The sequence below is a fragment of the Lepisma saccharinum genome, chromosome 4 (assembly GCF_977018435.1).
Source record: "Lepisma saccharinum chromosome 4, izLepSacc3.1, whole genome shotgun sequence".
Lineage (NCBI taxonomy): Eukaryota > Metazoa > Arthropoda > Insecta > Zygentoma > Lepismatidae > Lepisma > Lepisma saccharinum.
The window spans coordinates 81,648,372-81,673,164 of record NC_139232.1 but is presented as its reverse complement, the minus strand read 5'-3'; the positions used below and the strand labels follow the sequence as shown (position 1 = coordinate 81,673,164).

At 38.1% G+C, this 24,793-nt stretch overlaps 1 long non-coding RNA gene across 2 annotated transcripts in view; it reads right to left on the bottom strand.

The window, feature by feature from the left end:
* Window positions 1-24,793, bottom strand: part of LOC145987236 (uncharacterized) — a 44,586-nt gene that overhangs the window by 5,236 nt on the left and 14,557 nt on the right. For both annotated transcript variants that reach the window (XR_014441632.1, XR_014441633.1), the window contains exon 3: window positions 20,593-20,709. This is a non-coding gene — a long non-coding RNA (uncharacterized LOC145987236). The remainder of the gene's footprint in view (window positions 1-20,592; window positions 20,710-24,793) is intronic.

The following is a 24,793-nucleotide window of genomic DNA, read 5'->3' as shown; positions in this document are numbered from 1 at the left end:
TATGCAGATTTATGAAGATACAAGAAAATATGCAGATTTCTTGACAGAAATGGGAACGTTTAGATACAAAAGGTTATTTTATGGCTGTCGTAGTGAACCTTTTCACCTTGCGGAACTGATGCAGAAGACGCTAGGAGAGCATTATCAAACTGATGCAATATGTTATTATGATGACGTAGTGATTGCAAACGCAACCGAGGAAGAACAACTAAGAGTGTTGGATTCTGTCCTGGGAAAGATGAAAGACAAAGGACTGACGATTAGTTATCGAAAGTTGCGTCTCTTCAGAAAGAAAATTGATTTTCTTGGGTTTACAATTACAGAAAATACGATATCTTGTGCGGAAAGTAAGAGGAAACAGGCAGAGCAATTGCAGCGTCCCAGAAATATCAAGCAAGTTAGGAGACTAGTAGGTTTCTTAAATTTTCTGTCAGATTTCATAAAGGACCAAGCAAAGATATCCAAACCGATCACGGACTTGTTACAAGGAAATAGGAAATTTTCTTGGAGAAAAGAACAAGAAGAGAGTTTGCAGAAGTTGAAGGATGCAATTGTAAATAGTCCTGATCTCAAGATTCCTGACGTTTCGAAACCGTTTCACTTGTTTGTAGACTGCTCTGACATAGCGCTTGGCTATATCGTCGCTCAGGAGGACGATAAAACCAGAAAATTGCAGACTGTTGCATTTGGGAGTAAAAAGCTGTCTGAAACTCAGCGTTCTTATTCTGTCACAGCGAAAGAGTTATTTGCGTTGACCATGGGTCTGGAGAAATTTGAATATTACTTTCTGCAAGCACCGGAAGTGATAGCTTACACTGACCATTCTGCGCTCGTGGACATCTTGAAATCTTCTCAGATTCCGAGCCACATAAACAGAATGATAAACAGGGTGACCAGGTTTCCAGTTACAGTAAAATACATTGCCGGTAGAAATAACACAGCGGTTGACTACCTGTCGAGGATCGAAGCAGGATTCTCTGAGAGGGAGAATTACATTGGATCTTCGGATGCAGAAGAGAATTATCCGATAGAGGACATCAAGCCTGAAGGATATTTCAGATTAGAGATGCCTGATGGGACGATAATGGAACATCATGATATTCCTAAAGTCGAAGGCAAAGTGTGTCAGAAATTCGACCGGAAACAGAAAAGGAAAACGGAAGCGATGTTTACAGATGCAGCTGGCAACACTGTAAATGGAAGACAGACGGACGGACAGACAGAAACTTCGCCGCCCGTAGATCTTAACGATAAAGATATGTGGAAAAGAGAACAACAGAGTGATCCTTATTTGTCGAAATTAATTGGATGCTTAAATGGAGAAGAAGTTGAAATAAAGGATTCTCGAGAGAAGAGAAAATTTGACTTTTATCTGCAACATTCCTGTCTCGACGATGATGGACTGCTTTACCGTTTCGTTGACGAAAACACTTGACTTTATCCACCGTTTAGCTCCAGATTGAAGCTGTGGGTACCAGAGAAGTTGAAGAGTGAAGTAATTAAATCTTCGCATGATGATTTATTATCTGCACACTTAGGACATGGAAAGACATTGTTTAAGGTCCTGGAGAATTATACTTGGGACGGAGTAGTCAAAGATGTCAGTAACTATTGCAAAAGTTGTATCACTTGTCTTCAGTATAATCCTGACAACAGCAGAAAGATGGGCTTTATGAACTCGAGGAAAGCTACTGCGCCTGGATACAAAGTGTTTCTGGACATTTTTGGACCACTGCCTACAAGAACGAAGGGGAGATACAAGTACTGTTTAGTCATTCAAGACGAGTTCTCAAGGCACATTAGTTTGACACCGCTTAGAACTACAACGGCGAGGACGATCTCGCAAGCATTCTTGAAGTACTGTTTTCAATCAGGATTCCCGAAATACGTTGTCAGTGACAACCAGAGTGTATTTCGAAGCAAACTGTATTCACAAACGTTGCGTTCTGTGAATTGCAAGCCTGTCTATATTACGCCATATAGACCGAAGGGAAATAAATCAGAAGCAGCGATTAAGATAATCAAGCAAGCACTTGGGAAATTCTGCAAGGAGCACTCGTCGTGGGCTGAAAACTTGGACGCGATAAGTTTTGCCATTAATAATGCAACGAATTCGATGACTGGGTTGAAGCCGTCATTTTTGTTCTTTGGACGTGATTTGTACACACCGCATGACACTCGGAAAATGGAGCTTCAGAGGGAAGAAGGAACCGGGGAGGACGTCACGGCGGAGAGACAGATGGATTACGTCATACAGTTAAAGGAAAGAATGGGCGCGGCTTTCGAATTTGCAAAAGAAAAAGAGGAAAGGACGAGGCAAAAGGCGTCAAAGGCCTACAAGTAGAAGAAAGGTTAATCTTCGTGTAGGAGATCGAGTACTGCTTCAAGAGCACAGAATTTCGTCTGCTTTTAATAAGCAAACTGCGTGCTTTTTCCCGAAATTCAAAGGGATCTACAGAATTCTGAATTTCACTACTCCAAATAATGTTGTCTTGGAAAAGGAAGGTGAAGGGAAGAGAGTTCTAGCTAACGTTGACCAGCTGAAGGTCATTCCGAGAAGAAATTTGAGAAGTGTGAGGGAAACCACTCGTCCCTAAATTCTACCCTGAGAATCCATCTCAAGGGGAGGGGGTAGAAGGGCTGTGAAAAATGATGGAAAGGAAGCCGAGTGACAGACTTCTTGTTTATACAGTAGTTAATTAAGTTCCTGATTTATTGTCGCTACACATTAGTGTCCTGGTAAATTCAATTCTTGTGAATGTAAGATTTAAAATTACGGACTGTTGTATTTTATGTTATGTCAACCTTTTGCCGATAAAGGGTGGTGACAATTGTGAACATGAAGAAATGAGATTTTCATCGCTAAGAGAATGCTGAAGGATGGCAGTTCGATGCCCGAAGAAGGAAGGGAAAGTTTCCTTAAAGTTGAAAAATGGGAGAGCCATTTTAAAGTCGGGTCGTGTGATCGAACGATAGAACCTTGGAAAGCATTTGAAGCTGAAATTCGGCAGGAGTCGAACCAAGTACCGCAGAAGTCCCAGACGCAAGGACTAGGGGACTAAGGAGCCGGGAGTTCTTCGGATGGACCGAGGAGGAGGCTGAGTCGACCCTAGAGCGGGAGCCGGGCATGTTCTTTGGAAGGTGGAGGAGCTGAATCTGTCTGCACCTAGGAACAGTCCTGATGACCAGATGACCGAGATGTCCAGGAGATTCCAGGATTCCCGGAGGAAGAATCCGTGTGGAAATACGATATTTAGTGAAGTGAAATCGAGACTCTTCTGTTTCAGAGAGACGGTTGTGATGTGTAGTGAAAATAACGTTATCAGTGAACTTTCTTTTTCAGATACAGTGTTTAGATTTTTCTCAAAAACTTTAAGACAATTCACACAGACTGAAATTTAAATTTCAGATTGAATTGTAACGCTGGGGAGGGGGAATCTGTTACCCTGCCCCCGTGTCAGGGCAACAGTGTTTTTTTCTCTTATTAAAATAATTATTAATATGTTAATTAATTAGGTAATTACTTGTATAAACATATATGTGTTATTAGTGTAAATCAATTTATTATGCATTTCAAGCTCGTATATATTCCATGTATAAAAACCATGTAGCTCTCTGTTCTTTCTTCGTGTTTCGAACGTTCATAAGAAAGGCGGGCAGTTTAGCTGTTAAAGATTAAAAATTTTGAAAGAAGGGCGGTTGCCAACCAAACGTATATAAACTCCCAGATGAGAGTAGGGAAAGTCGGCTGTTGGAACTGAGACTTGGAAGGGAGAGGCTGTTTTTGCTTCGGTTAGCTAGGACCGGAGGACAGGTCTCCCGAAACGGATGCTGTAAGAGATTGGATTGCCGGGCAAGCTAGTGCCTTGGTGTCCGATTTACAGGTAAAAAGGTAGTTTGTACTGGATGTTATTTTGAAGTAATTACGGTGCGCCGGGCAGCCTAGTGCCTTGTCACCGTGGAGGTTGAGAAATGTACACGTCGGGCGGCCTAGCGCCTGTTAGGACGTTTCTTGGAGTAACGCGAGTCTACCTTGTGACAAGCGTACTTCAGATGTAATTCATGAAATGTAAAGCATCCAGGTACAAACAATAGAGATTCCAACATCAAAATTAGAGTTTTGGCCCGATAATTAATTAGAGAAATGAACGTTCGGAAACGACTTGTATATACTTCAAATTTTACGTTAATTAAACTTATAGAAAATACCAAAAATTTCCGTTTTTAATTTCACACAAGCTGGACAAGGTAATTTATCCCCCTGATCATAAAGGTTTCGCAAAAGGTTTTCCGTTGTCCCTTGTAGTTAATTATATAATTATGTTGACTTGTAGCAACCCACGTGCATTGTCGTACAAAGAAAGATACCCCTAGACAAATCTGAGCCGAGTACGAAGTGCACCGAACCTCGAGTGCGGAAGTAAACTGGGGGGGGGGGACAGACGAGCAACAGTGATCATTCCAAAAGAAGTTTAATTTAATTTAATTTTCATATTACCATTTGAAAGAAAGGAACTACTGTCTCTCTCTCATGCACGCTCCCACTGAATGTGTGAACATGTGAAATAGTATCTTCAGTAACTAAACCAACAATATGTAACTAAGCCACAGATTAATTTGAATAAATGTGTAGTTATTATGAATTGTGTGTCACTCGAATTTTGACTACTGCAAATCGAGTTACTGTTCGACCGAGTATTGGGGACCTCTTATGAGCCCGTTCTGATAGGAGTTCAGCCCCGAAAGTCGGTTGTACGCCTGATCGCGTCATCAGTCGTGGCACGAACCAACCTAGGCCACCTCGTTCTCCAGATTTATCACCCTGTGGTTTCTTCTTGTGGGGAACCATAAAGGGACAGGAGCAGGGGCGCCGACTTGTCAAAATTATTGGGGGGGGGGGTTCTGATCACTGAAATAAATGAATGAATGACTCACTCCCTCCCTTTTTTAAAAATAAAAATTACGTCTTCGTATAGCAGTTTTTAAGCAGCTATTATATTCCTCATGCAAATTAAATGTAACATGAAAATCGTTTAGAAAATGTTTCAAAGTCTTTTTATGTCTTTTGTGTCTGCTCATTTGTTTTTTTTTATATAACAAATTAGTAGTGGTAATTAGGGGATTCAAAGTAGTACTTAGTAGGTATGGTCTTTTTTTACCAATTGAGTATCACTTTTTGACATACTTTGACAATTTTTTGTCGATGTTTTAGCGTTTAGCGATGTTTTAGTACAAATTTTCACTATACTCATTTTTCCCCCACTCGTACTTGGTAGGTATATCATTATGTTACGTGATACAACTTAACCTATCTTTTTTTTACGATTATTTAATTTTTTTACGATCCTAAGTGATATAACTTAACCTATCATTTTTTTTATTTAGGTACTGTTTGAACGTTATTATTTGAGGATCATATTTTGTAGGTATTTTTTTTTTATGAATCGAATATCACTTTTTGACATATTTTGACAATTTTTTGTTGATGTTATAGCGTTTAGCGATGTTTTAGTACAAATTTTCACTGCACTTATTTTTTTTTTTTACTCGTACTTGGTAGGTATATCACGATGTTACGTGATATAACTTAACCTATCTTTTTTTTTACGATTTTTTAATTTTCTTACGATCCTAAGTGATATAACTTAACCTATCATTTTTTTTTATTTACGCACCGAACTAACCTACAAGGGGGACTCTGTTTGTTTTAATATTTCAGTATTATAAGGTTTTCACAAATTTTATATAACCTAAAATGTGTTGGATGTTGATTTTTAGTATGTGGCAATTTTTTATGAATTTTAAAACTGTTCCGTCACCCTCTCGTTCTTCACGTCGTAGGCGAAGGACTTCTCCGCAATCAGGATGACGCTGCATAGGGTATCGGCAGGCAGCGCGTCGTGGAACTCGCAAACACCCACTCTACAAAAATTCTACTATATGATATTTTACTGGCTAAGCTAACCTACAAATAGGAATTGGCAGCACTGACTTATAAACCCACTGGGTCTTCTTGGCATGTTTTTTCATGATGTGTTGCCAGGCTATTGCGCATCTTGGCGTATACAATGTATATATTTTGAGAGGGGGGTTATAGCTTTTTATGCTGTACGAATACTAAAAACTTGACAGTGATAATCAACAGAGTAAATAAACCTACATGCAGAAACTAACAACACTAGTTTCTGATAGTGAATTTGAAATAAAATATTAAATAAAATACATGAGTAAGCACTGTGATTACAAATAATACCAGTGTTATTACACATTCATTCTTATTTTTCGAAGTTGAATGGAAGCACGTGTTTTTTACGCTCTCGTAATACTGACCTTGCCCCAGTGATTTTAAATTGCTTCCATCCGGTTTTTTTTTTCCTGTGCTATTTCCGCGTGCACGCGACATTCGCTTTCAATAGTTTAATGAAACACAGAAGGAGTATTAGTTTAGCAAGTTCCGAGTTTACAATTTATTAAATTAAACAATAATTTATTAAATTAAACAATAATTTATATAAGAATATACTTGTATTTACCGAACACAAAATAATAAAAGCACATGTGAATATTTGCGTGTGTTCATGTTATATGACGACTGAGTAAAAAATAATGTTGACTCCCCGAAAGATAAAAGTTCCCGGTTCGACATCAGATGCATGCAAATTTTATGTTTTGCTCTCCAAAATCTTGATTTTTATGTTTCTGCTATTTGTCATACAGCAGAGGAGAAGAGGGGAGAGGGGAGGGGAGGGGGTACTATCAGCGCCATCTATTAGCAAACAATAGAAATAAAAAAGTAGGGTCAAACTTTTTCAACACCCAAAAATTTTAAACGTCCTCGTTTAGTAATACGATCAGCAGAAGACGTTTGAAAGAGTACTCTTAGTCGAGAAAGCTAATTGCTAGGGCCCATATATTACTAAAATGTTCTTTAATTTACATATTTCTCATACCGCCATATGTTGTTCTAGTTGACTTCTTCCAAAAAAATGCTAATTAGCGAGAGTTAATTAAGCAAGGCAAGTAAAAGAAGCAAATAGGGCAATATGTGGTGGCGTGGAAATATGTAAAAATTCGATAAAATTCGAATTAAAATTGGGGGATATTTTGCAAAAAAAAAGAGTGGATGAAGTCAGATTCAAAAAGAATGCCACGTGATTATTTTGATTCAATAGCTTCGTCTAGTTTGCTGCATTTTTTAACTGCACTCACGTGTTTAGTTGGTTACACGGTGCAACCTACCTTGTTGATTTTGGGTGTCATGTAGTGTATTTGGTGTCTGCACCACGTCTTAGAGAGGTGTAATATGTGGTGTGGTGTATGACCACGTGGTGAGTGGTTAACTAATCAAATGAATGTTTAAAGCAGCAGACAGGTATTTGTTGAATCTTCTGAACTTGAACACTGCTATTTGTCTACTTGGTTGAATGTTATTTTTTTTTCACCAGCCTGACACCGGGATACACCTGCACTGCATCTAATGTCAAAGAAGTGCAGCGTACTAGACGAGGATATTAAATTGCATACTGATCTATTGCATGCTAACCAAACCTCTTGGGAGGTGGGCCACGGGTCCTCCACATGTATGTATGTATGAAATGCGATTTGGGGGAGGCCAAATTTTAAATTTACAGCTTAATTAATCTGCATGCATGCTTAATGTTTGATTTTTTTTGTTTCTAGTTTGACATGAGATACACACAATTTTATTTTTTGAAGTACAGTTAATATTACCTAGGTTAATCTGTGACATACAACTAGCGATCGACACGACCACCTGACACACAGACACAGAGAGAGTGAGCAAATTTAAAATGTGATCTATCGTGAATTAAACTAAGCTTTTTCACCCACCCACATATAGCCTTACAGGTGACTCAAAAACAGAAATTGGTCATAGCGTGACAGGTCGATCTATCGTGAACTAAACTAACCTCCCCCACTCATACATACACACTATGTCTTACAATAAGTAAACCTGCTATATCACATGTCACATGCTGATGGTTGCCAACACACACAAGATGTATTGCAAATTTTATTAACCTACGACATAAGCCATGGACACACACACACCAAGCCTTCCAGATAGGCTATAAGCAACTCACTTCTTGCAATTGTATAACGGCTACAGCTAGCAACACTGTTTGAGCTGCTTTCGACGAGTAGTGTTACCAAACTTATTTTTTTGCAAATAGGCTCTACAGCTAGAGGCTTGAAACATATACCCTACCAGAGTATGCCAACTTACCTCATGTAAAAATATTACCTAGTACGGGTTAAGCTGTGACATACAACTAGCGAACGACACGACCACCTGACACACAGACAGAGAGAGTGTGATACAGCTTATACGCAGTTTTTCCTACACACGTACTGGGTTTAAAAGATAACTTGCAACAACGATTTCACTCACCTCCTATCATATAATAAAATTACCACAGGTTTTTGATACTTGCTGCCAGAACATGGTGGTTTTAGACTGGAAATTCAGCCCGATTATTCTATTTGTGCAAGAGAAAAATGATGATGCCTGCATTTGGAATATATAATTCTTCTTACGGTATTTTGCGTGCCCCCAGTAACCTTGTTTTCGATTCACGGAAGCTATGACGTGTATTTCCTGTTTCGCGAACATGCGAGAATTTTTCACAATGTCGCATCAGAGTTGGTTGTGTATATAAATCTAGTCTTGGGGAATGGACATGAATATAATGTCAAAATTATTGCATAACTTAAAAAGAATATTTATTGCACTGTGCTTTCTAGCAAAGGTAAATGTGGAATGCCTCCGGCCCCTCAGAGATTCGAATACTGTTAGTTAAACAGCAAGCATTGTCATATGGACTGACGATTATTATTTTTTTAAAAAAAACAGACCTCGTAGTAAGTTATAACCTGAGCTGTCTTGCAAGTTTCTCGAGTTTGATATCTGGTGAAGGAATATGATGCCACTATAAACTGTACACAAGATATACCCAGTCCCTGGCATGAGATGGACGAGGACCTATACAGTTGTACAATGGTTGTTCTTTTTATTAAAGCATAGCGCTTATTTACATGTCAGCGCAACATGCATGCAAAGAAGGGAGGGAGACCATAACGGATAATTCTTATTTCGATTTTAATATTTTTGCTAGTCACGCTATCTAGACGAACACTGGAAGATGGGCAAAAGCGAGGGAAAGAGAGAAATGTTATTTTTTGCCCCTCTGCCTGTGTGTGATATACTAGTTTTACATGCATACGGCTGTATCGTGAAGCGAGGCCGAAAATAATTTTTGAAAGCAGTCTCGAGCATCTTCGCGTTCAGCCAACAAGAGAAATAAAATATTACACATGGGTGTGGGGCGCAACAGCCACAGTACGGTAATGTGCATGGATGTTAAAACTTTTGGGTTTTTCTGAATAGACATACATATTAGTTTTGCAGTCTCCAGATGGGACCGGAGCTTATTTTTTATTTGGACAAGGGGGTTCAGATCAACTATAATTTTTGTTCACATCAAAATGAAACAAAGGATTTTATTTTACTGCTTACTTATTCAATATTTTTATTATTGTAAAGAATGGGGCGGTGTGTTTTATTGTATATAGTCTTCCAACAACCACCTCGGGGGCGTAAATTTATGTTTCTGCATGTATGCAAAATGCACTTAACTTCAGTTGTGAAGTTTGTTTTGCTGCTGTGATTAAATACTAAACCAAAATCTCACTACATAATTTTGAATTATATTTGTTAAAATCGATCTATATTATATTATTGCTATAGGTGGTCCATGTTATGCGCAGGAGAATTTAAAAAATGTCTTGTTTCTCGAACCTGTGGCCTGTAGATTTGCTTTGTTGGCAAACAGAAACAGAAAAATGGCACCATGTTATTCTATACTGATATACTGATAGTCAACAACTATGTCGAAAAGCAATGATGGGGGGGACTTGTCTGTGTTGGGTTTTATTAACAACTTCACGGCTGTACCTGCACAACTCATCGACAACAAATCAACAATGTTAGGAAATGTGTGCATGGCCCCCGAGAATACAATTTAAAATCACTGATGTGATATGAACCCTCTTCACTTGTGTGTATTTGAATATGCGAACATGAGGTATTTTGAATAATCGAGGCGGACAATCACAAAAACAGCTTGCAACGGTATGGAGAGTTCAAACTTCAGACGATTTTTGTTAATCTACGAAAAGCCAAGGGGCGAACGGAGATTACTACGAAAATTGTAACGCGAGGCTATTTTGGCTAATGGCAACGATGAGGATGAATAATGGTTGTTTTGATGAAATTGAAAAAGTGGGGGGCACGTCTGCTTCGAAGTGCATTACACCAACAACTACAATTGTCTCTTTTCCCCACACGAGGCGATTAACAGAGGTGTACTTTTGCCGGTCTACGACTCTGAGGGCTCAAGTTACAATGTTTACCTATAGCTGTACATATTTAAAAATGACCTGAGCAATTAAATGTTACAATACCGATCCTGATTTTTTGTCGGATGACGTAGGTTGCAATCCCACCCCCGATGGCGTATAGACTTAAATGTTTCCATAACATGAAATACTGTTAATGGAAATCTATTGTTTCTAATGTAAAAATCATATAACAAGAAAAAGAAGAAAATAAATGTTGCGAGCAAATACGGAGCCTCAACCCAAACACATAAATAATCAGACAAGATGTCATCGGTGCGTTCATAACTAACAAGTGATTATTCAAAAATTGAAATGGTGCAGGGGGAAACAACCAACTAACTAACTAGGCTTCTTAAACCCGAGGACAGCAAATACAAGCCTATCCTGATCTGAGAAATATCTCTATCCACTTTTTTCCATCCCAACCGATTTTTTTAGGTCTATTCAACCCCTCATGGTACACGAGCTCCCACTGCCCTGATGGTGGAGGAAGCGAATCTATTTGGACATGAAAGAGCATTATGTGTGGGAGACTATAATTTATACATGTGGTTGCTTGGATGCTTACAGAGGATGCCATAGCTCGTGCGATTGAGGCATTTTATTAAGCACATATTTTGATGAGTGTAAAGAATTAAATAAGTCACAAGGGGCTGAGGCATGGTTCGAATTTCTCGATCTAGGTATGGATGCAGACAGACACGAAGTTTTGTGTGTGGACACAAATGATAATGGAAAAATGCCGTTCACCCCGATAGCATAGTGGTAATGTTGTTCTTGCCTCGTTTCCATCGACAACATAGTGGTTACACTGTCCAATATTAAGAAGTTCTCAAAATTATTCAATTATTTTTTCTCTTCTTCTTCTATCATCTCGGTAACCAAAAAAAGGTTTTCTCAAACGTTTAGACGACTACGAAAACGTTGAAATGTAAAATATTGTTGTATTGTAATCAAAAAAGAATTTGTTGAATATGCCTAACCTAAAATAAAATTCAAGAATTAATAGAGTTAAATATTTGCCACTCTGAAATGGCGACGGCTATCATAATATTATTTTCAGCAGGATAATAATGACAATATTATATATATTAAGGATTAGGCCCGAGGGATTCTTATTCACTACACTTGTTTCTAACCTGTCCACACTGGAAACCGAAAACACAAGTACGAGACACTAACTTGGGAGAGGACATGCAAAAACTCTGCGGGGGCTCATCTTAAAAACTTCAGTAGATGTTTGTCATGGAACTCCCTCCTTAAATTCGATTCGAAAGGCACAAATATTCCGGTTCTTGAATAAGAAGCGCGTATGCCTTCGGAAAGAGAGAAGAAGAAATAAATAAATCAACTCATGCATATTCTTCATGTACGTACGCTTGGTGACAAGAAACAGTATTTTTTTTTCTCTTCAAGAAATTGTTTTCAACTTTTTGCTAGGTGACCCAACAGGAGTGGACGAAATAGCTTATTCATTCAAACTGGAAGCTTGTTTTTTTTTTTTCAACAATGGAAAACACATTATTTCCAGTGAAATATCGACTCAACTACCTAGAATGGCTACCACGGGCTTGGTGACTGAATACTAAAAAACTATCGAGCGACTTACTTCACAGCAGTGTCACTTAGTTTCAACAAGAACAGTTCAAGGCTTCCCGGGTGTCCTGCAAGGTTCGGCATTTATTTTTTTAATAGCAAGCAGATGAACTGGCCTTACAATATGAAGACCCCTCTCACTGTGTCGGTTGCAGTTATTTTCTGGTAATTATGTCTTGCCGATGGCGTTGTCGCTTTGTAATCATACTTAGGAGTTATTTTTTTTTATTTTGCCTTTCGCGACATGTTCGACTAATCGTGACAATACGTTTCAACTTTTCTGCATAAACGTTGATCATCGTTTATCTTGTCCGCATCGATTAATCTTCTTATGTTTTTTTTTTTTGTTTTTTCGTCGCGTCCATCTCTTCTGTTATCACAATCGAGACTTCTAGATTATTATTTTTTCTCCCTGCAATTTTAGAAATGTAATTTTTCATGATCATCCAGCGAACGCCTTAGACATTTCAGCAAAATGTCGATTATTCAATGGATGTTGTAAGGTTCCATGTTTTTTTTTTCACTATCTCTTGTTTGGTCGATTTTGAATTTGGGAGTTATTTTTTTTATTTTGCCTTTCGAGACATGTTCGACTAATCGTGACAATACGTTTCAACCTTTCTACATAAACGTTGAAACGTTTCAACGAACAAACGTTTTACACCACATATTACACCTCTCTAAGACGTGGTGCAGACACCAAATACACTACATGACACCCAAAATCAACAAGGTAGGTTGCACCGTGTAACCAACTAAACACGTGAGTGCAGTTAAAAAATGCAGCAAACTAGACGAAGCTATTGAATCAAAATAATCACGTGGCATTCTTTTTGAATCTGACTTCATCCACTCTTTTTTTTTGCAAAATATCCCCCAATTTTAATTCGAATTTTATCATATTTCCACGCCACCACATATTGCCCTATTTGCTTCTTTTACTTGCCTTGCTTAATTAACTCTCGCTAATTAGCATTTTTTTGGAAGAAGTCAACTAGAACAACATATGGCGGTATGAGAAATATGTAAATTAAAGAACATTTTAGTAATATATGGGCCCTAGCAATTAGCTTTCTCGACTAAGAGTACTCTTTCAAACGTCTTCTGCTGATCGTATTACTAAACGAGGACGTTTAAAATTTTTGGGTGTTGAAAAAGTTTGACCCTACTTTTTTATTTCTATTGTTTGCTAATAGATGGCGCTGATAGTACCCCCTCCCCTCCCCTCTCCCCTCTTCTCCTCTGCTGTATGACAAATAGCAGAAACATAAAAATCAAGATTTTGGAGAGCAAAACATAAAATTTGCATGCATCTGATGTCGAACCGGGAACTTTTATCTTTCGGGGAGTCAACATTATTTTTTACTCAGTCGTCATATAACATGAACACACGCAAATATTCACATGTGCTTTTATTATTTTGTGTTCGGTAAATACAAGTATATTCTTATATAAATTATTGTTTAATTTAATAAATTATTGTTTAATTTAATAAATTGTAAACTCGGAACTTGCTAAACTAATACTCCTTCTGTGTTTCATTAAACTATTGAAAGCGAATGTCGCGTGCACGCGGAAATAGCACAGGAAAAAAAAAACCGGATGGAAGCAATTTAAAATCACTGGGGCAAGGTCAGTATTACGAGAGCGTAAAAAACACGTGCTTCCATTCAACTTCGAAAAATAAGAATGAATGTGTAATAACACTGGTATTATTTGTAATCACAGTGCTTACTCATGTATTTTATTTAATATTTTATTTCAAATTCACTATCAGAAACTAGTGTTGTTAGTTTCTGCATGTAGGTTTATTTACTCTGTTGATTATCACTGTCAAGTTTTTAGTATTCGTACAGCATAAAAAGCTATAACCCCCCTCTCAAAATATATACATTGTATACGCCAAGATGCGCAATAGCCTGGCAACACATCATGAAAAAACATGCCAAGAAGACCCAGTGGGTTTATAAGTCAGTGCTGCCAATTCCTATTTGTAGGTTAGCTTAGCCAGTAAAATATCATATAGTAGAATTTTTGTAGAGTGGGTGTTTGCGAGTTCCACGACGCGCTGCCTGCCGATACCCTATGCAGCGTCATCCTGATTGCGGAGAAGTCCTTCGCCTACGACGTGAAGAACGAGAGGGTGACGGAACAGTTTTAAAATTCATAAAAAATTGCCACATACTAAAAATCAACATCCAACACATTTTAGGTTATATAAAATTTGTGAAAACCTTATAATACTGAAATATTAAAACAAACAGAGTCCCCCTTGTAGGTTAGTTCGGTGCGTAAATAAAAAAAAATGATAGGTTAAGTTATATCACTTAGGATCGTAAGAAAATTAAAAAATCGTAAAAAAAAAGATAGGTTAAGTTATATCACGTAACATCGTGATATACCTACCAAGTACGAGTAAAAAAAAAAAATAAGTGCAGTGAAAATTTGTACTAAAACATCGCTAAACGCTATAACATCAACAAAAAATTGTCAAAATATGTCAAAAAGTGATATTCGATTCATAAAAAAAAAATACCTACAAAATATGATCCTCAAATAATAACGTTCAAACAGTACCTAAATAAAAAAAATGATAGGTTAAGTTATATCACTTAGGATCGTAAAAAAATTAAATAATCGTAAAAAAAAGATAGGTTAAGTTGTATCACGTAACATAATGATATACCTACCAAGTACGAGTGGGGGAAAAATGAGTATAGTGAAAATTTGTACTAAAACATCGCTAAACGCTAAAACATCGACAAAAAATTGTCAAAGTATGTCAAAAAGTGATACTCAATTGGTAAAAAAAGACCATACCTACTAAGTACTACTTTGAATCCCCTAATTACCACTACTCAAATTAACATTTTTATTGAAAGATAGGCTATGTATTTACATTAAGAGACCAACCTAACAGTTTTATGCCGGCCTCGGTAGCCGAGCGTGTTGGGTGGTCGACTCAACTCGCATTGATCCGGAGGTCTCGGGTTCGAGTCCCGGCTAGGGCATTGGGTGTGTTTTAACCCTCCGTCAACCACGCCCTCATAGTAGCACAAATGTCCCGTGCGCGGCACTCAATGCCGTCCTAGCAAAACCAACTTTATTTAGATGAACTATTGATTCAAATTGATGTTGAATTACCCTAGGGCTTACTGGAAATCAGACAATATATATATGAACGCAAACAGTCCATTTCGGACATTTTTATTAGCTATACTAAAACTAAAACTATATAAACTAAAAACATTAGAGGAAATGACACAGAAGTACACGCTTAGACTCTTGAAGCAAATGCACCAAAATATTATTCCCAAAATAAGCGTTTTTAAAATTTTGCCACATAATAAAGGAACTAAAAAATGAACTCATCATTCACAAAATTTTCAATGTAGTTTTCAAAAACGTTCAACATATTTTTTTTCAAAACGAATTGAAATCATACAACTTATATGGGCTTAGAAAGGAACAATTTGTTCCAAAATTCTCAGTCAAAATCTTGCTGACTCGCTGAAAAAGCAATCAAATGAGTAAAATACTACTCGAAGATACTTACAAAATATTAAAATTTTCAAATCTCAATAAGTTTCTTCTTGTTTTACAAGGTATACGTGAAAAGAGATATTCAAACTCAAATAAAACGGACCCAATATTGTCACTTTTCAATACATTTTGACAACTCCGACATTTCGTATGGGTACTGCAATGGTTTCTGCATACAATTAATTTGCATTCCGAACAACGTACCGTCGTTTAATTTTTCTTATAGCCACCAAATTCATGGCTGGAGTGATATGATTTAAGATAGGACACGATTCTGCGCGCGGTACTAAGTGCCGCCTAAGGGGGACCGGTCACTTTTGAGGCATGTAAACAACTGACAAACGCCAAAAAAAGGTTGGAACGCCTCTATGTTTTCGTGGGAATAGTGTAGATATGTTTCCTATTGCTTTCCAGACCATTGTTGCATTGATAAAGAGAATAAATCAAAATTTTAGAAAAGGTGGCAGAGTGCCGCTGCGCGGGTTACGGAGGGTTAATGGCCCCCAAGAGACTTGTAAAGAAAGGACATGTGACAGGTGCAAATAACCATAGTGTTGACGTACCCATGAAAATAACTAATATTTACAATATTAAACAGTTTTATTTAATTATTTACAAAAATGCTAACACAAATCGCAGGAAAATAGTGTTACTTTTTTGTTCTTGCTACAATATTTTACTTTTTAAATTTAATTTTGCAATAATAAAAAAAAACACATAGCACGTCGTGCTTTAGCAATAATGCATTTGATCATAGCCGTTCCCGCTTTCGGAATGCAGATTATTCATAAGCTTTCCTTGCGTACTTTACTGCAAGTCAGTGTTAAATAAACTCAAAGAATTTAGAATTATTTTCCCCTTATTGTTTGGATTAGAGGAAAAGATTTCGAGGATAACTAAATATCGTACAGATCAATATTGCCTGAAAGTCGTGTTTACGACCTCAAATTGTTCAGAATTCACTAAACAACATACTGGTATAATTGTCATATCACCTCGTTATTTTGAAACTCTTTTTAGTAAAAATGTTAACAATACTCATAATTATATACTTAGTATATAGTAATAAGTCATGTGTTTTGTTGTCTCCGGTCATAGCCCCCCCCCCCCCAAGTTGATGGTTTAGCGGTCTCAGCCCCCAAAGTTGATGGTCCAGAACATTTCAAACTATTTAAAGTTAAGTTCATGTGGCACAATACAGAGTAAACTTTACAAGAGAAGCAAAATAATACATTAGATCCTCTTAAGCAAAATTATTTGACGGGCTCTGCCCTAACATCATTAACATTGGGGGGTCGAGCCCCCCCCCAAGCCCCATGGAGTCGGCGCCTACGGACAGTTGTATAGCAACAACTCTCAAACACTCGAAGGACTCCAGAACAACATTATCACAGGTATCCAGGCCATCCCGCAGGATGTCCTCGCCCGTGCTTTTCAGAACATGTGGTATCGTCTGCACACGTGCCTCGAGGTCAACGGAGGACATTTCCAGCACCTCCTCTAGGTAGGTTGTTGTCACACTGTACTGCATTTGCAGAAGAGATGTTTCATTCATTTACGTTTATGTCAAGTTGTCTAAACTGCTTGGCACCGATATCCTGGACTGTTCTCTACCCCGCTCTTCTCTTCGGTGTACCAGGGTTGCCTACATGCAAGAAGCACATTTTCCACGAGGCCACTTTTAACAGACTCACCCAGTATATACTTCAGCGACTACTTAAATCACGTTGACTTTTCTATGTTTCAACTGTGACACACAAGGTAATGACTAGTTAGTCTCAAATGTGGGCTGAGTCCCTTTTAAAAATTCGTAAAAGTGACCCAGGAAGTGCGAGAGGAATTTGTAGGTCCTAAGGCAGAAACATGTGTTCGCAATTAGGGCACATCCCTTTGAAGTGATATAATGTTATTCCTGTTAAGGCAGCAAGTGTTCGCAACTAGGGCTGTTCGTAATTAGGGCACATCCCTTCGAGGTGATATAATGTTATTCCTGTTCAGGCATCAAGTGTTCGCAATTAGGGCACATCCCTTCGAGGTGATATAATGTTATTCCTGTTCAAGCAGCAAGTGTTCGCAACTAGGACTTTTCGCAATTAAGACGACACCGTCCCTTCATCGATTTCATCATGTCATCACTCATCCTCGTCTTTACGATTAGCCGAAAGTGGCAAAACTTTGTGGGACAAAAAAGTGCAAAATCCAAAAAACTACCTCATTAGCTTGTCAAAATCTTCACTCACAAAGTCAGATTCCAAGTGACAGACGGCTTTCAAATCGTGATTTATCGTAATTTGAGAGTAGTACAAACATTTATCTTTGTGGGACAAAAGAGTTCAAGACTCTGAATATCAAATTCAAAATCAAAGGCTGTGATTGAGCATTAACTTGGAACCCGACTTTGAATCGGTATTTACTCTAATTTAGGAGTGGTAACTTTTTGGAACAAGAAAGTGCAAAATTACACACTTGTCAAAAATACTGAAATTCATATTGGGGGTCCAAAATGAAGCTGGAACATGATCTTTACGTAATCTGAGAGATGTGCAAAACTTTGTCTTTGAAAAACAAAAGGGAGCAAGAAAAGTGCAAAACTGTGTTCATCAAAAGCCTCAAATTGAAAGTCGCGATTGGGCATTAATATGGAACGTGGCTTTTAATAATAATTCACTGTGAATTGGAAGGGGTCAGGCACGTATCTACAAATATGTTTGGGGGGGGGTCCGAGCCAAGTGTCTCAGGAATAATAATAATAATAATGTTTCAATTAAAATAAATATATTAAATAAAATTAATACTAATTACTATACATAAATTAATATTATATTTATTATTAGGCGAATAGGTAAAAAGACTGAATAACAATAGAGATATAACAGCGCATATCATTGCGTAGCTTACCTGTAGTTAAGATCGAAATAATTTACATAAAAACAAGTGCCCTGGCAATGAAATTAATGTCAAATAGATGAATAATTGAATATTTATCGAATAACAAAAATGATGTTACATGTAGTTGGAGAAAATTAAGTTTCTGATTAATATTTTATGCATATTGAGTAGTAGTACATAAATCTTCTTTGTAATGTCATTCAAAGCCGTATGATCCCAATATAATCCTTGCCTTCCAAAAATTTCAAAGGAAATTAACATCCATCGATTATGCAACAAAGGCTAATATTTTCATTACTTAATTTTAGTATTTCGTAAGTCTTTGGTGGGGAAGGGGTCCGCACCCCTTGACCCCTTTAAATACGTAATTCCTCTCCTTCTAAGCCGTATGATTGCAATATAATCCTTGTCTTCCAATGTTCAGAGGAAATTTTTCAACAAAGGCTATACAAGTATATTTTCATCATATTTATTTATTTATTTATTTGAGAAAATTTCAGATACAGCACAGGTGGCCATTTTACACTGAAATTGTCAACAATGAGAAAGCAATAATTATAATAAGCATAAAATAAAAAATAAAATAATTAAAAATAAATAAGAAATAATTAAGAGTAACAAAACAACATAAAAGTGAATAGCAAATGAACAAGAAAATAACTAAGAGATGGCACTATGTGATTTTAATTACAAGTATTTCTTCTGATAGAAGACCGAAAGGCAAACTCGGAGGAAAATATATCAATACTTGAGGGGAGATCATTGTATTGTGCTGCAAGTCTATAAAAGAGAGATCTTTTTTGAATTTCTAGTCTAGGTTTTTTTGTATAAAATAACCTTGTATTGCGAGTTGTGCGCATAGGTACTCTAAAGTGAAATTCCTCAAGGAGAGTGTTGCAGCGGATTTTGCCATTCACAATTTTGTATAAGTAACTGAAATCATTTTGCAAACGTCGCTGATAAGCAGTTTGTAAGTTTAGAAAAGACAAGAGATGCGGAGATGAAACATTGCGTAATGAGGGAACCCTGTGACGGACTATAGCTAGGAAGAAGTGAAAGACTGAATCGATTCTGGAGAGGTGAGTGGGACATGCCATGGACCAGACGGGAGAGCAGTATTCTATTATTGGGGAGATGAATGATTTGAAGTACAAGGTGAGGGCTGAGATGTCACTAATTTCAGTGAAACGGTAGAGTAAACCTAAGAGACGCATAGCCTTTTTTGTGGTGCATAAAATATTTAATTTTCGTACTAAATAAGTCATTCTGGTGGTGGAGAGTGTGGTTCGAACCCTCTAAATACGTCCGTCCTGTTCTTCAAAGCCGTATGATCCCAATATAATCCTTGTCTTCCAATAAATTCAGAGGAAATTATACAAGAAAGTCTAAAATAATATATTTTTCATTATTTAATTTTAGTACGTGTAAAATCTTTCGGGGTTCCGGACCCCCTGGACCCCCCCCCTCCACCCAAATGCTTCCTTGGAAGGGCTGTATACCTTTTCTGTGGAAGAAAGTAGTACAATACTACGGCTTTACTAGAATTTGAAATATAAACTTGGGTTCCAAGTTTACGGTAATTTATGAGAGTTGCAAAACTAGTATAAAAATCTCGGCTACTCAGAACCGTACAATACACAACATGGTGTCCATCATCAACGTAAAACCCAACCTTAGCCTGAGATTTTACGTAATTTCTTAGAGAGCAGTTTTTTTTTTCTTTTCGAGACAAGGAGGTGGACAACAAGTGGTAAAGACGGCTTCCACGGCGGAGGGTTTAACATGGCGCCCTACGATACCAGGGGTCCCGGGTTCGAGACCTGGCCTTGACATGGGTGTTCTTTGTGAGTATCTCTTCATCAATTGTATCATATCATCACCCATCCTAAGCTACGGGATTCGTCAAAAGCTTCAGAAAAGCGAATCGAGCTATCCAAAACTATAGACTAATCAAAACCTTCTAATTGAAATATCGGAATCCAGCTCCTACATAAAATCTCGACTATTGACACGTGATTTACCTAATTTGTAGTAGGAGGGAAACTTTTTCTTTGTGAAACAAAAGGGTGCAAAACTTGTAATGAAAAACATTCGGGTGACAAATTTGGGACTCAGACTGACAAAACTAGATACATTACTTACCATTATCATTTACACATTGTACAGAAGCCTGACCACGCCGACCTGCTGTAGATGTTGCGAAATTGCAGTTCGTCCCTTCTGGGCAGTTAACCCATCCACATGGCCGTTTACTGCTACCTGGAATGGAGAGAACGTGTAATTATACTAGAGAAGTCAGACTGGAAAATAGGCGCATCCTATTGGCCCGACAAGCACAAGGTCAGGCAAAACTGCCGAATGACCCCCTCCTCTCCGTTATCTGCAACAGCACTTTTTATAATTCAACTATTTCACCTACCCATTGTCAGAAAGTGTGACGATGCGACCTTATAATATAAAATCCCGCAACGTCACAGTCCACTAAAGGAACTTTCGTTTTAAAAACGAAGTTCTCATATCCGCCGCCAGAGTGTAGCTCCCTCTGTCAGCTGCATATAGACGTGCTGCCTCCTGGCGATGCTATGTGATACTCCTCCAAATACAATGAAATTGCTTGTTCTTCAGCAATTCCACTTCGTGCTTCGATGGGACCGTGAAAGGACGTTCAACCACCAGGCAGCTGGAGTCGCTTTATCAGGCCAACCTTCTCGTACCTTCGAGATAGAACTGCGAGTTGCATGACGAGTACCAAAAGCATGTATTCAAACACCTAAGGTTCCGGACGGTGGATTTAACTCGCCATGTTACTGAAGGCAGTTTGTGTAAAACACGCCTAGTTTTTAAGGTACGTAGAATTGGAAGGTCTGGTAAATTGCGACGCAAAAGACTTGTAGTGAAGTTAAGCTAAAATTTTGAACTATTTATGCAGCACACGGTACCCATCTCCTTTCGGACCTTTTTGCCACTTTCTAAATTAACGAAGCACGAATTCAATCATCCTTTTTTTTTTTTTTTTTTGAACAAACCATAACACGGGAAGTGAAACTTTTGAACCTTTGTATAATGGGAATGAACGTGCGTGTTTTTGACTACTAGAAGCATGCTCTGATTAAATCGCAAATGGCTGCCCTATAGTTAAGCCGTTGTCAACGTGTCTGGTTTTTCCACGTTTGACTAATTACTACATAATTGTGAACGTGCCACGAAATGGACTACCTAAAGTAACCTTCAATAGCAACAGTGTTAATTATTCGTGTTTTTTTTTTTTCAACTATAGAACAACGACTGTGGAAATATTTAACAATAAAAAGTATCTTACGTAAATTCCTACGTGCCAACCTTTCGCCCCTTGTACTTTGCTTTCGGTGAAAATTCCCTTCAAAGCGGTAGCATCAAAGCGTTCATTTCAATGTGTTCGTAACATTATATATATATATAAAAAGGGTATTACAATGAACAACCCCCAAGTACAATAATTGTTGGGTAGAGTAAAATACATAATTGAATGTTTGTACCTGAATGTTAGAATAGTATATCAACCTCGCTGGTCGAGTTGCTTGCAAGAGACGTACGCGTCAATGTATGTGCGATCCTAGACACACAAAAAGGGGAACACGGATTTTGATTAACTTAATGTTTGCCGTTTATGCTTAGGTAATATTGTTACGGAATATGTTGAATATATATGTACTTACAATTATTGAGTGACAAAGTTAAAAGTAATAAAGATCACATTGGTTAGTATTTACTTGTACTTTTCTTGGCATTTGCAAACGCAAGTCACTAAGATAAGATTGGTAATCTTCACAAGTCGTGTCGTTGTATAGCGACAGACTGCGTAACTAATTACGTATTCTTAAGGGTATTTTTCGGTAAACGTAGTATATGCATTTGGTCTAATTGAAATTTTTTGTTTGTAGGTGTCAACACAAAACGTACATTTGAACTTTTTGCATGTTGCTTCTGCGTGTAAAATCATTGGCATGGGAGAAATATTAAATGAATACCCCTTTTGTCGGTAAAATTAGCATTTAACGGACGCACTGCGCGCGTGATCCGTTCGACCCATTATAAGAGGGCTTTGCTCGCCGTTACGTGCGCGTGGTTCAAGCAACTGCTCGAGGCACACGCAGTAAAGCCGTTGCAAAAATCAATTTTTGTGCGTATTTGTCTAGGTTTGAATAAACGTGGTTATTGACAATTACCATCTCCGGCACTGCTTCCAACTTATCTATTCCTCCCGGGCGTCAATAAAACCAAAACCAAAAGGCAACGTCACAAAAGGAAGAGAACATTGGTTCACTATTAGCAACCAGTTCTAAATATCTGACGATGAAACAGCCACGAATTGCGACCGTCTGTTAGGAACCATGGCGTCTCATTCATATGTCTGACATTAGAATACGTAGTAGTGAATGCGGTAAAAATGGATTTTTGATGCCTGACTATACATTAGTAACGAATAGAATAAAGCTAGTTTTATACCAAAATCACAAAATAAACACTTCCTGTTTTGGAGGTACCGAGATGACTTTGATGTCGAAATATTCCATTATTGTAGAACTTGGATTTTTTTCTGTGTACGAAACTTTAGCTTTGTGTCGGTAGGGCGAACTTACATGGGAGAATTTATACGTCCTCTGGAGAAGACAATGGATGGGCACAAGCAGCACACACACACACACACACACAAAGGTGAAGTAAATAATTCGAAAATAGCCACGCACACATGGAATGAATCAAAGGATTCCGCCGACCTCCGTGGCGGAGTGGTAGCCACAATGCGATACGATGCCAGAGGTGCCGGGTTCGAATCACACCCTGCATTTGGTTCTTCTTTGTAAGTGTCCCTTCATTAATTTTATCATATTATCACTCATCCTCATCATCGCTATTGACCAACAGTAGCAGAAAAGCGACGATAAGTAACCAAAATGTAATATACATAGAATTCAGTGGAACAGTACAAAAGTACCAAACAAGGAAACCATTTGGAAACTAAGGATTATCAAAGAAAGCGGTAGGCTTCACATCCGAGTGTAGAATTCAAGCAAATACAATCACTTTTCCTTAAACATTACAAATGATAGCATAAATGGACCCCAGAACAGGCCTCAGATACTGGACGGGTCGCAGGTGGCGGCTAGCGAAAGATCATCAGATATGGTGGTTAGCTGCGAATAAGGCAATGCCAAATAAGCAGTCCTGGACAGAGGCGGCAGTGTTACCATGGTCTGGAGGGGTTGGCCGGTGGCAGGACCATCTTTATTAAAATCCCAGAAAAGCCCACTGACAACACTGCGACAAGGCGAGGAAGTGCCGCCATCAAATAAGCACTGTCCCTGCTGCCTTGCAGGGACGGGAGGGACCCCAAACGTTAAGGGAAGGATACCCTGACAGAAAACCAAGGGTAGGAAGGACTCTTAAGTCGTAGCGAAGCCAGCCTCCCTAGGGGAGTAAACCCCAATGGAAAATCCTGGTCCCCCAAGTTTGGGGGTTTCGCGAGGGACTGACCATTCCTCCCAGTATAAACACCAACAGTTGAGAAGCCTTCAAATCAGAGAGTCGGACTGGAACATGCAAGACGAACAGGCAAGAAAAAAGATATGAGATTAGGAACATGGAACATATTATCCCTATACAGAACTGGGGCCCTAAGAAACCTTATCGAAGAGTTCAGTAATTCAAGCTTGATACTCTTGCATTACAGGAAGTAAGGTGGACTGGGCAGGATGTGCTGGAGCAAAAAATACAGTAATATACTATACCTGTGGAGAAAGACATGAATTTGGGACAGACTTTTTAATAAAGAAGAAGTTGAAAAATCTTGTAATGGATTTTTAGGCAATAGATGACAGAACCTGTATTTTAAGAGTTAGAGGAAAATTTCATAACTACAGCTTGATAACAACCCATTCACCAACGGAGGATAAAACTGAGGATGAAAAGGATGTCTACTATGATAAATTGGAGAGAGCCTATGGTTCCTTCTCTCGATATTATATTAAAATAATCCTCGAAGATCTTAATGCAAAGGTAGGCGAGGAAACCTAGGCTAGACCAGTGATTGGAACTCAAAGCCTGTACCACGAGAGTAATGATAACGGAATAAAACTGATTGATTTCGCAAATAGAGATCAAATGATCATAGCAGGAACCTTTTATCCTAATAAAGATATACATAAAGCAACATGGACAACTCCGGATGTGCGATGAAGTTATCAGATAGACCATGTACTTTCACATACTAAACACAAATCTAACATTTTAGATGTAGTACGTAGTTTTAGAGGAGCTAATGTGGATACAAATCACTACCTGGTTATTGCTAAGGTTAAGAACT